This window comes from Suncus etruscus, chromosome 10 (assembly GCF_024139225.1).
Source record: "Suncus etruscus isolate mSunEtr1 chromosome 10, mSunEtr1.pri.cur, whole genome shotgun sequence".
NCBI lineage: Eukaryota > Metazoa > Chordata > Mammalia > Eulipotyphla > Soricidae > Suncus > Suncus etruscus.
This window is the reverse complement of record NC_064857.1, coordinates 22,365,932-22,378,261: the sequence shown is the minus strand read 5'-3', so window position 1 is coordinate 22,378,261 and position 12,330 is coordinate 22,365,932. Positions and strand designations below refer to the sequence as shown.

General features: G+C 41.1%; 1 pseudogene; it reads left to right on the top strand.

The window, feature by feature from the left end:
- The first annotated feature begins 1,940 nt into the window (after window positions 1-1,940).
- On the top strand, window positions 1,941-2,131 carry LOC126021320 (uncharacterized; annotated as a pseudogene).
- The last annotated feature ends 10,199 nt before the right edge of the window (window positions 2,132-12,330 follow it).

The following is a 12,330-nucleotide window of genomic DNA, read 5'->3' as shown; positions in this document are numbered from 1 at the left end:
TGGCGCTAGAGGTACCATATTTGCCAGTGTATAAGATAACTGGGCGTATAAGACGACCCCCTAATTTTGCAGTTAAAACATAGGTTTAGGCCTATATTCGCTGTATCAGACAGAACGTTCCTGTGCTGCAACTGTATGTACCACAGTGAGCCAATCACAACAAGCAAAGGTTCAAAGGTTCTACTGTCATAGACTTCCTCTCTGACTCTGCCAATCTGAGCAGGCTTTTGACAGTATAGATTCGGGTCCAGAACATTGTCTAATTTGCATGCATAAAGCCTGCTTGGATTGGTTGAGTGAGAGAGGTGGTAGAGCAGCCTTGCAGTGATTGGTGCAGGATCGAGTTGGAAAATTCGTTTTGTGGCAATATTCAGACAATTTTTGTTTAGTGGCATATTGAAACATTTTTTGAGATATACTCGGCATATAAGATGACCCCTGATTTTCAGTTGGCTTTTTTTTCCACAATTTTTTTTATTTAAACATCTTGATTACATAAATGATTGTGATTAGGTCTCAGTCATGTAAAGAACACCCCCATCACCAGTGCAACATTCCCACCACCAATGTCCCAAATCTCCCTCCATCTCACCCCACCCCCACCTGTATTCCAGACAGGCTTTCCAGTTCCCTCATTCATTCACATGATTATGGTAGTTCTTTGTGTAGTTATTTCTATAGCTGCACTCACCACTCTTTGTGGTGAGCTACTACAAAGCAATAGTTATCAAAACAGCATGGTATTGGAATAAAGACAGACTCTCAGATCAGTGGAATAGGCTTGAGTTCTCAGGCAATGTTCCCCAGACATACAATTACCTAATTTTTGACAAAGGAGCAAGAAATCATAAGTGGAGAAGGGAAAATCTCAACAAGTGGTGCTGGCAGAACTGGTTAGCCACTTGCAAAAAAGCGAACATAGACCCCCAATTAACATCATGTACGAAGGTAAAATCCAAATGGATTAAAGACCTTGATATCAGACCTGATACCATAAGGTATATAGAACAACACGTCGATAAAATACTCCATGACATTGAGACTAAAGGCATTTTCAAGGAGGAAACATGGAGGACATGCAATGAGGAGGGAAGTCTTATGTGTGAAAGGGAGCAATTTTTTTTTTTTACCAAAAATCAAATAGCCAAAATCATTTTACCAAATTGCAAATATGCTAAAGGGTCAATTCACTAAAAACTGTTGGCCCACAGCACCAGAACTTATTAACTCTAAGGTTCTGTAAGAACAACCTTGGCATAAGGAATGGAACTACCTTTGACGTGGGGTCCAGAGATACATCAATAGTTTTGTCCACCTGAATCTGACCAATTTTCAGTGAGCACTTTGAATACCAAGTTTCAGTCATCAGGATCTTGGTTGCTTCAGCAAGAGATGACTTTTCATCTAATTCTTGATATATCAGTCATAGTTCTAGCAGGAAACTGATGGCACCTGCAGATTTGTAATTATCAAAACAGGATTTTTTTTTTTAAGGTCTGGGAAGAATTAGGGAAATGAACAAGGAATCATGTTGTGTCTGGGGTAGGGCAGAGTTAGTAGCAAAGATCAGAGTGCCAGAGTCTCTGGAAGTAGGGAAGGTACTATATAGAGGGCCACCTGTATAGAGGTAGCCACCTCTCACCTTCACCTCTTACAGGTGTTTTCACTGGCCAAATTCAACTGTAAGCTGAGGAAAAAGATTCCTAGAACAAAGGAAGGAGAGGATAGATCTAGGAGGGTGATTGATTCCAAGGATGGACAACTCTGATTATAATATAATAAATCCCCACTAATTTATGACAATTGGATGAAACTTCACCAATGTATCTGTTCAGTCAAGAAAGAGCAGGTTTGTCATTTCCAAACAAGGCTTAATGTTTTCACCTAAGTTTGACCCAAGAAACAGTGATTTTTTTTGACTAGTTTAAGCCATGTATTTCATACTTACCTGGCAAGGTAGATACCATGATCAGGAAGGTGGTTTTCCAGGGCGAGGCTCATCCATTGCACTCCGGATGTGCTGACCCCTGCAATTTAAACTTTATTGGAAAAAAAAAAACAAAAACAAAAAAACAAAAAAAGCATGTATTTTTTTTTTTATTTTTTTTTTTTTTTGGTTTTTGGGCCACACCCGTTTGACGCTCAGGGGTTACTCCTGGCTATGTGCTCAGAAATCGCCCCTGGCTTGGGGGGGACCATATGGGACGCCGGGGGATCGAACCGCGGTCCTTCCTTGGCTAGCGCTTGCAAGGCAGACACCTTACCTCCAGCGCCACCTACCCGGCCCCAAGCATGTATTTTAAATTCATCACTTCAACTGTTGACTCAGGGATCTGGCATGTAGGGAAAAGTGGGCAGCTGCCCGCCAGACCACAGAACAAACTGCAGGCTGTGGCTGCCTCCTTATAACCGGTGGCATTTTATGTATCACATGACCAGAAGACAGAACCCCAGAGGTTTCTCTCACCAGGGAGGCTGAAGGTCCATCCCTGAGTAGATCATTCCCAGTAGGCAGAACAAAATATGGCTGTGCTGTGTAGGCCTAGTAGGGGGCCTGGCTCTGGAATGGACTGATACAGCAGAGAGGGTAATGTCTCCTGCCTGCAGACACTGATTGTGTCAAGAAGGGTTCCAGGGGCCGGGAAGGTGGCGCTAGAGATAAGGTGTCTGCCTTGTAAGCTCTACCAAGGAACGGACCGCGGTTCGATCCCCTGGCGTCCCATATGGTCCCCCCAAGCCAGGGGCGATTTCTGAGCACATAGCCAGGAGTAACCCCTGAGCGTCAAACGGGTGTGGCCCAAAAACCAAAAAAAAAAAAAAAAAAAAGAAGGGTTCCAGGCCTGGTCCCCAGTTTCTTTGGTTACAAGTTCAGTTCCTGGGAAGGAGCTAGCAGTAAGGCCTGAGGACTGACTCTTGGGTCAGGAAGAACTGGGGAAGGGCACAATATGGTGAAGACATATAAAAGGGAGAAGTCTTAGGGGGCTGGCGTGATAGTACAGCAGATAGGGCATTTGCCTTGCATGAGGCCAACTAGGATTAGTTCCCCAGCATCCAATAATGGTTCCCAAGCACCACTGGGAGTAATTCCTGAGTGCAGAACCAGGAATAACCCAAACACCACAGGGTGTAGTCCAAAGCCCCCTAAAAAGGAAGAAGTCATAGATTTCCCCATTTCTTCCCTTCTAAGGAAGCCAAAGCTTGCACCTAATCACCTGCCTTTAAAAAGAGCTTTAAAGTTTTTTTTTTGTTTTTTTGTTTTTTGTTTTTTTTTGGTTTTTGGGCCACACCCAGCAGCGCTCAGGGGTTACTCCAGCCTCTACGCTCAGAAATCACCCTCAGCAGGCTCAGGGGACCATATGGGATGCCGGGATTCAAACCACCATCCTTCTGCATGCAAGGTGAATGCCCTACCTCCATGCTATCTCTCTGGCCCAAACCTTTTTTTTTTCTTCTTCTTCTTCAGAAAAGTTATAGAAAACTTCCAGTCCTGCTCCCCTACATCCTGCATTCAGGGACAGACTTTATTCACAGGTTACGTTGTTTCGGTCACCAATCCCTGCTGTGTCCTCTATCCAAATGCCCCACAGTCAGTCTTCCTCTGGTAGACAGAGAGCAGATAGGGACAACAGAAAGTGGTCACAGGTCAGCAACTAGCCCACCCAGCCTACTTCAATCTATTTTTTAACTCTCATCCTGGGCTAGAAATCACAATTGCATGTTTACAATGGAGAGACTTGAGACAGTGGAACCAGGAAGAAAGAGCCTTATTGACTAGTTTGTCTAGTGCCTTCCCTTCTACTTGCACTCCCTATAAGCATGTAAATTCAGTTCCAGCTCTGCCCAGAAACAATCTTCTCCTGGTGAGAAGGTTGCACAGTAGGCTCATTTCTCCTAGTAGTCACTTTACACTTGCCTCTTTCTCCCAAGGGGAAGATATTGAGGATAAGGCTATGGATCCTGGCCTGCCTTCACATCCGGTGGGGCTGAGAATGGGGCCAAGTAAAGGTGAACTGAGCCTGCCAAACCCAGGCAGCCACTCTGATTACCAGGAGCTGCTGAAATGGCAAACATCACACCTGCTTGTCAGCATTCAACCTCTGAAGTGTGGGGAGGCAGGAGGCTGGCTGAGAAGGGATGGAAGAGAGCAGAGAGCTGAGAGCAACTGTATTGCACATACACACAGAACTAATCGGGACACCGTCCTCTGAGCGTCTTCTCAAGAAGGGTCAGAAAAGAAAATGCTTTCACTTTCAGCCTTGGCTTTGAAAAAGGAGCCTATGGGGAAAGCAGACTGCCATCACCAGTCTTTTCAATCCACAGTTCCACTCCAGTTGATGTCTAAGATGTATTAAGAATAGTCTGCTCCCAATGTAAAGACTTCACAAAGGAAATGGAAGAGTTACTAAGCTGGTGTGACCAATAGGGCTGGTGCTCACAGACCTCTAAGAGTTGAAAAGCTGTGTTGCAGCAGGAGATCTATCACCTCTTCCCACTCTAGGCAGAAGGCTCAGTGTTCCAGGGCCAGATTTTTTCTGTTTTTTTGTTTTTTTGTTTTTCTCTTGTGTAAACATGGCCCACATCCCATATCCATGATTTCTAAGCCAACTTGCTCCTTTTTTTTCCTCTGCTTTCACCTAGAAGTAGCATGCTTGGGAACTCAACTGAGGTATTTCAGAGAGAAGTCTCACAACATACTATATGAGGTTGAAAGGGGAGCCTAAACAGCTCACCCTGACTTCAGGTAGGGCCAAGACACTTAGCTGGAATTTAGCTGGTGGAAGAATTGTGTTGACACAGGATGTACATCTATTCTAGGCCTTCAGAGCCCTGCCACTTTCTTGCACAGCAGTAGGAATAAAGAAATAGGGGTCCCCTAAATACTGTTGGCTCATATTTCTGGTGATATTCCCAGAAATTGTCTACCAAAGTAGCTGTTTTTAATAAAATAAAATTTTAATAAAATAAAAATGAGCCTCCTCATACTTCTTGCAAATTGCCTATTCATATAAACAAGTAAAAGATTTTCCAGTAGACTAAAGTGTGAAGAAGTTTCACCGGGGCCTTGAGAATGACTCGAATTTGATGGACTGGTATGCCTGAAACCCAGAGTCGGTCTTATGCCAATAAACTTCTGTGGTGAGGCCTTTTTGTGATCAGTCAAGAATTTTTTCCCATTTTCCCCATTTTTCTGGACCTATACAAACAATGGCAATTGCCACTATCACACCTTTACTATATTTTTCTACTCTTATCCTTTAAGGAAAAAAAATACAACTTACTGAACTTAAAAACAAGTAACTGTAGTAGAATGCCTGTCTCGAATACAGGCAGGGGATGGGAAGGGGGGAGGGGGTAATGTTACACTGGTGAAGGGGGGTGTTCTGGTTATGACTGTAACCCAACTATGATCATGCTACATAAATAAAAATATATTAAAAAAAGATTTTCCAGTAGAACGTGTTTCTTAGTGATGGAGCCATATACTTGGGGCACATGGGTGGGAGTGATCATTTGGGTTTTGAAATCCCAAATGAATGAGTGATAGATTGCTGTTGTCAAGACTAGATGTATCCACTGAGATGTCAAGTGATGCTTTCTCTTTACTCTGAGTCCTTGGTTCCCCAAACCCTCCCCCACTGCCATCCTTAGTTGTCTCAACCCCACCATTGTCTTTTTTTGGGGGGGTTGGGTTTTTTTTATTGTTAAATTATCTTTATTTAAACACCGTACTTACAAACATGATTGCAGTTGTATGATTACAGTCATGTAAAGAACACCCTCCTTCACCAGTACAAGATTCCCACCACCAATTTCCCAGATCTCCCTCCTCCCCACCCCACCCACACTTGTACTCGAGACAGGTTTTCTACTTCCCTCATTTATTCACATTGTTATGATAGTTCTCAGTGTAGTTATTTCTCTAACTGCACTCATCACTCTCTGTGGTGAGCTTCATGTCATGAGTTGCACCTACCAGCCCTCATCTCTCTTGTCTCTAAGATACTGCTAAAAATATCATTCATTTTTCTTAAAACCCATAGATGAGTGAAACTATTCTGTGTCTTTCTCTCTCCCTCTAACTTATTTCACACAGCATAATAGATTCCATGTACATCCATGTATAGGAAAATTTCATGACTTCATCTCTCCTGATGGCTGCATAGTATTCCATTGTGTATATGTACCACAGTTTCTTTAGCCATTCATCTGTTGAAGGGCATTTTGGTTGTCTCCAGAGTCTGGCTATTGTAAATAGCGCTGCAATGAATATAGGTGTGAGAAAGGGATTTTTGTATTGTATTTTTGTGTTCCTCGGGTATAATCCTAGGAGTGGTATAGCTGGATCGTATGGGAGCTCAATTTCCAGTTTCTGGAGGTATCTTCATATCTTTTTCCATAAAGGTTGTACTAGACGGCATTCCCACCAGCAGTGAAAAAGAGTTCCTTTCTCTCCACATCCCCACCAGCACTGCTTGTTTTCCTTCTTTGTGATGTGTACCAATCTCAGTGGCGTGAGTTGGTACCTCATAGTAGTTTTGATTTGCATCTCCTTGATGATTAGTGATGTTGAGCATCTTTTCATGTGCCTTTTGGTCATTTGCATTTCTTCTTTTACAAAGTGTCCGTTCATTTCTTCTCCCTATATTTTGATGGGGTTAGGTGTTTTTTTTTTCTTGTATAGTTCTGTCAATACCTTGTATATTTTGGATATTAGTCCTTTATATAATGGGTATTGGATGAATAATTTCTCCCACTCAGTGGGTGGCTTTTGTATTATGAGCACTATCTCCTTTGAGGTGTAGAAGCTTCTCAGCTTAATATAATCCTATCTGTTTATCTCTGCTACCACTTGTTTGGCGAGTGCTGTTTCCTCCTTAAAGATGCCTTTAGTCTCAATGTCATGAAGTGTTTGACCTACATGTTATTTTATATACCTTTTATCTGATCTGATATCAAAGTCTTTGATCCATTTGGATTTTACCTTCATACATAGTGTTAGCTGGGGGTCTGAGTTCACTTTTTTTACAAGTGGCTAACCAGTTGTGCCAACACCACTTGTTGAAGAGGCTTTCCTTGCTTCATTTTGGATTTCTTGCTCCTTTATCAAAAACTAGGTGGTTATATGTCAGGGGAACATTCTCTGAGTACTCAACTTATTTCAGTGATCTGAGGGTCTGTCTTTATTTCAATATCATGCTGTTTTGATAACTATTGCTTTGTAATATAGCTTAAAATTGGGGAAAGTACTGCCTCCCATATTCCTTTTCCCAAAGAGTGCTTTAGCTATTCGAGGGTGTTTATTGTTCCAAATGAATTTTAGAAGTGTTTGATCCACTTTTTTGAAGAATGTCATGGGTATCTTTAGAGGAATTGTGTTAAATTTGTACAATGTTTTTGGAAGTATTGCCATTTTAATGATGCTGATCCTGCCAATCTATGAGCAGGGTATGTGTTTTCATTTCTGCATGTCCTCTTTTATTTCTTGGAGCAGTGTCTTATAATTTTCTTTGTATAGATCCTTCACATATTTTGTCAGGTTGACTCCAAGATATTTGAGTTTGTGTGGCACTAATGTGAATGGAGTTGTTTTCTTAATGTCCATTTCTTCCCTAACATTATTAGTGTATAAAAAGGCCATTGATTTTTGTGTGTTAATTTTGTAACCTGCCACCTTGCTATATGAATCTATTATTTCTAGATGTTTTTGGTAGAGTCTTTAGGGTTTTCTAAGGTGAGTATCATGTCATCTGCAAACAGTGAGAGCTTGACTTCTTCCTTTCCTATCTGGATTCCCTTGATATCTTTTTCTTGCCTAATCGCTATATCAAGGACTTCCACTACTATGTTGAATAGGAGTGGTGAGAGAGGACAGCCTTGTCTTGGACCAGAATTTAGAGGGAAGGCTTTTAGTTTTTCTCCATTGAGGATAATATTTGCCATTAGCTTGTGATAGATGTTCTTAATTATATTGAGAAAGGTTCCTTTCATTCCCACCTGTTGAGAATTTTCATCAAGAATGAAATGTTGGACCTTATCAAATGCTTTTTCTGCATCTATTGATTTGACCATGTGATTTTTACTTTTTTTGTTGTTGATGTTGTGTATTATGTTAATAGATTTATGAATTTTAAACCATTCTTGCATTCCTGGAATGAAACCTACTTGATCATAGTGAATGATCTTCTTGATGAGGCATTGTATTCTGTTTGCCAGGATTTTGTTGAGGATCTTTGCATCTGTGTTCATCAGGGATATTGGTCTTTTCTTTTTTGGCAGTATCTCTATCTGGTTTTGGTATTAAGGTGACATTGGCTTCATAAAAGCTATTTGGAAATTTTCCTGGTTTTTTTCAATTTCATAAAAGGGCCTGGCCAGGATTGGTAGTAGTTCCTCTTAAAAGGTTAGAAAGAATTCATTCGTGAATCCATCAGGGCCTGGACTTTTGTTTTTGGGCAAATTTTTGATTATGGTTTTAATTTCTTCAATAGTGATGAGGTGTTTCTATAGCTATATCTTCTTTATTCAACTGTGGAAGGTTATATGAGTTGAAAAATTTTTTTTTAATATAATTTTTATTTTGATCATAGTGGCTTACATATTGTTGACAATAATATTTTAGGTACATATTTACATAAAATCAGGGGGGATTCCCATCCCCAAATTGTCCTCCCTACTCCCCCGTTTCTGTCTTACCTCCCATTTCCTCTTCCCTCACCCCCAGGGCGGCTAGAATATGTGGTCCCCTCTGTCTCTAACCAACTACTTAGTAGTCTTGCATCAGTTTGGTCTTGATGCCTCCCTTATTTCTCCCTCTAAGTAGGGGCAGGGGTAGCTAGTTCAAGTTGCGTGGTTTTGCCTGAAAAAGAGAAAATAAATAAACCGGGGTAAGAGTTTAATACCCCGAAAATGGGCAGAATCCTTCTAGAGGTTCTCATCATCGATTTGGGAAATGAAGGAGAAAAAGAAGTTGAAACACTCCACCAGTACCAAAAGAAGTGTCAAATATCCAGTGAGGACTCCAGCTATAACGATAAGCACCACAAAAAAACAGATAAAAAATAAACCAAAACAAACTAAAAACAAACACAAACAAACAAAAAACACGCCGTGGTCTTGAAATAAGAAACATGGCGTAGCACATAACGAAAGAAAAGAAAGGAAGAGAAAGAAAAGAAAGAAAAAAAAAAAAGAATAATTGGGGCCAACAATTTCAATAATCACATCCAAACTGAGGAATCGACCAAAATAGCTAGGTAAATAAAAATAATAATAACAATAATAAATGAAGGTAAGATATATATATATATATACATAACCAAGGTTTTGTGTTTTTTGTATTTTTTTTTTTTCCCTCCTGCCCTGGCACAGTAAATATTGGGGTCATTCGAAAAGGAATTCACTTGCCCTATAAGATATGGGGTTTCTCCGTCCTTGGAGTATACTGTCATGGAATCAGCTCTAGTCTTTGCTCAGGATCATTACTCTCCAGGTTGTGGTTTTTTTTTTTTTTTTTTTTTTTTTTTTTGGTGTGTGGAAAGCTTCTGCTCTGTCCAGTGTGATACCGTCAGAGCTCTGTGTTTAGCAGTCCCAGTATCTGTACATATCCTGAGGTGGGACTTATGGTGAAGTCAGTCTTTGTGAATCTGGAGGTTCTGTTACCTCAGTGCCATTTTAATCCATCTTCTGTGGTTGGTGATCTTGGTCTTTGCGCTGAACCTAGGAAGGCATCTAGGATAGCGTCTTTCTTTGTTCTTCCAGAAGCCCCTTTCCGTTACAATTGTCTCTGCCGGACCTTTGGGACTGGGGATCATGCTTATTGTGCAGGTCTTAGTTCAAACCCTAGACTAGGGCTTTTTTATTGGTCCCAAGATGTATACAGTCTGGTCGTGGTTCTAGTATCCAGTCATCTGTAAATCACGATCTTGGCTTTTGGACCTACCAAAGGGTGCCACGTCTTCTGGTTTTGTCTTGTCGTTAGCTGGTGAGGTAGGCTAAACTGCTCTAAGGTCAAGTTGTTCACATTTTCCTCATTGTCGAGATATCATGTTAGAGCTGGCCCTTGTTGTTGACCCTGCAGTAATAAGGCTGTCCCAGATGGAGATTGTTTCTTACAGCTGTTGTGAGGAGCTGTGCCGTTTCTATGTCTGGGATCCAGGGTTCAAGGCTGGTTGAATGGTATCTAATCACCTGAGGTCTAAGTTGATTCCACATGACATATTTTCAAGGTAGGAGATAACCCTGTATTGTAAACAACTATGAGTTCCTATCTCTAGTAGATAAGAGCTCTTTTTTTTTTTTTTTTTTTTTTTTTTACTATGTAAGATTTCCCCTTTATTTAGTGTGCCTTTGCAGGGGGAAGTGGTGCTCCATTATATGTCGGAGTATTTGGGGTGGACAGAGTGAGTAACAGAGATAGGTCACATACCCAAAGACGATTAAAAAAAAAAAAAAAAAAAAAAAGGAAATAAAAGTGTATGTGCCCACAAATGTATATGTAAGGCAAACATTTAAATAAATAAGTTAATTAAAAAAATATAAAAAAATTAAAATGAGTTAGCGAAGTTTTTAAAGGACCAATGTGGTGCAAAAGACTACTTTGCATTTGGGAGAGAACAGGTAAAGAGTTGGTGTATTACAGGTCTTATGCCTATGTTGGAAGTACAGTTTTCCCATTGTCTTTTGGATTTTTCTTGTGGTGTGTGGGTTCCCAGGCATCTTCCAATCACACCCCCTGCCCCCCTTCAGATTGGTAAAAATTTGCAGCTGGGAGGTCTTGGAAGAGTTCTTGCATTGGGGATACTATTGGACCTAAGTCCGGTTTCAAGAAACAGTCCATGTTAGGGGGAGTTGGTAGGGAGGGTCTCGCAGCATGTGTCCACAGGGGAGTTGGCTGTCTTTTCTTGCAGGAGACGATGTGTGGGTTCGGTTGGGTGTCCCCTCGCCTGGGTGCTGGGTACTGGTTCATTGGGTAGGAGGTCGATCTTGATGCCTAAAAGATTAAGGACTGAGGGTGGAGAGTTTTAATATGGTGGGAGATCTGGATGGGATTGAGGGGTGAAGGGATAGTTGGATTTCCGGGGGGGAGAAAGGGGAAGATATATGGGAGGGGTATGAAGGAAGAGAAAAGAGAAAATACCGTAGAAAGGGAGAAGAGAAAGGGAAAAAAGTAAAGAGAAGAGTAGAAGAGAAAAAGAAAAGAGAAAAAAAAATAGAGAGAAGAAAGGAGAGAATAGCAAGGGAATGCTGGTTTGGTTGAATGTGTTCGATGACTAGAGCCTGTAGTTTAGGTCTGTACATCGCAGGTACTGCTTTGGTGGTCTGACTGGTCACGTGCTTCGATTCCTAAAAGAAGGTTTAACCTAGAGATAAAGTGAATGTTAAAGAGTTTTCTCGTGGCCGTCTCATAGTGCAAGCAAGGTATGGTATCTCGTGTGGTATCCCGAGTTGCCATCTTAGTTTGTCCGCCCTTTGTATCTAAGGGCGCCTGTGGAAAGAAAAGCTGAGAGGTTATTTTTAAAATATAGTAAGGTAAAGGGATTAAAACGTAGTGTTATGGTATGTTGCCATTGCATTACGTGATTTCCCGCGGTGTTCTATACTTGTGTTCCTGTTTACGATCTCTAAGGGATTATTGTGGGCCTTTGTTGTAGGAGTCTGGTTACATACCTGTTCTCTCCATGTTGCTGTTTCTGTTGTTGCTGTTTTCTTTGTGGTATAATGTGCAGTCAAGAGTTTGCATTGTTCCTTTTTCATGTATTTTGGACACTGCTCCCACGTATATGTTGACTATTACAGTGATCGGAGTTTCTACCCTGTTAAACCCTGTTATATGATTGTTAGGTATTAGTTGTGTATAAAATATATGTTCTAGGTGTTTCAGAATAGTGCTACCATTCTGTGTTTATCTTTTGTCTTCTGGCTTACTTCGTTTAACATAACATGATCTAGGTCCATCCACGTTGCTGCAAAGTCTGTGATTGTATCATTTCTAACTGCCATGTAATATTCCATTGTGTATATGTACCACATCTTAATGATCCATTCATCCGTTGTTGGACACCTAGGTTGGTTCCAAGATTTGGCTATTATACTGAGTGCTGCGATAAATAGTGGGGTGCATATGTATTTTGGAATGAATGTCCTTCCATCTTGTGGGTATATGCCTAGGAGGGCAATTGCTGGGTCAAATGGCAGCTCAATTCTGAGTTCTTTGAGCACTCTCCAGACTTTCCTCCATAGGTGTTGGACTAGGGGACATTCCCACCAGCAGTGGATGAGAGTTCCTTTCATACCGCATCCCCGCCAACAAAGGTTGTTTCCATTATTTTT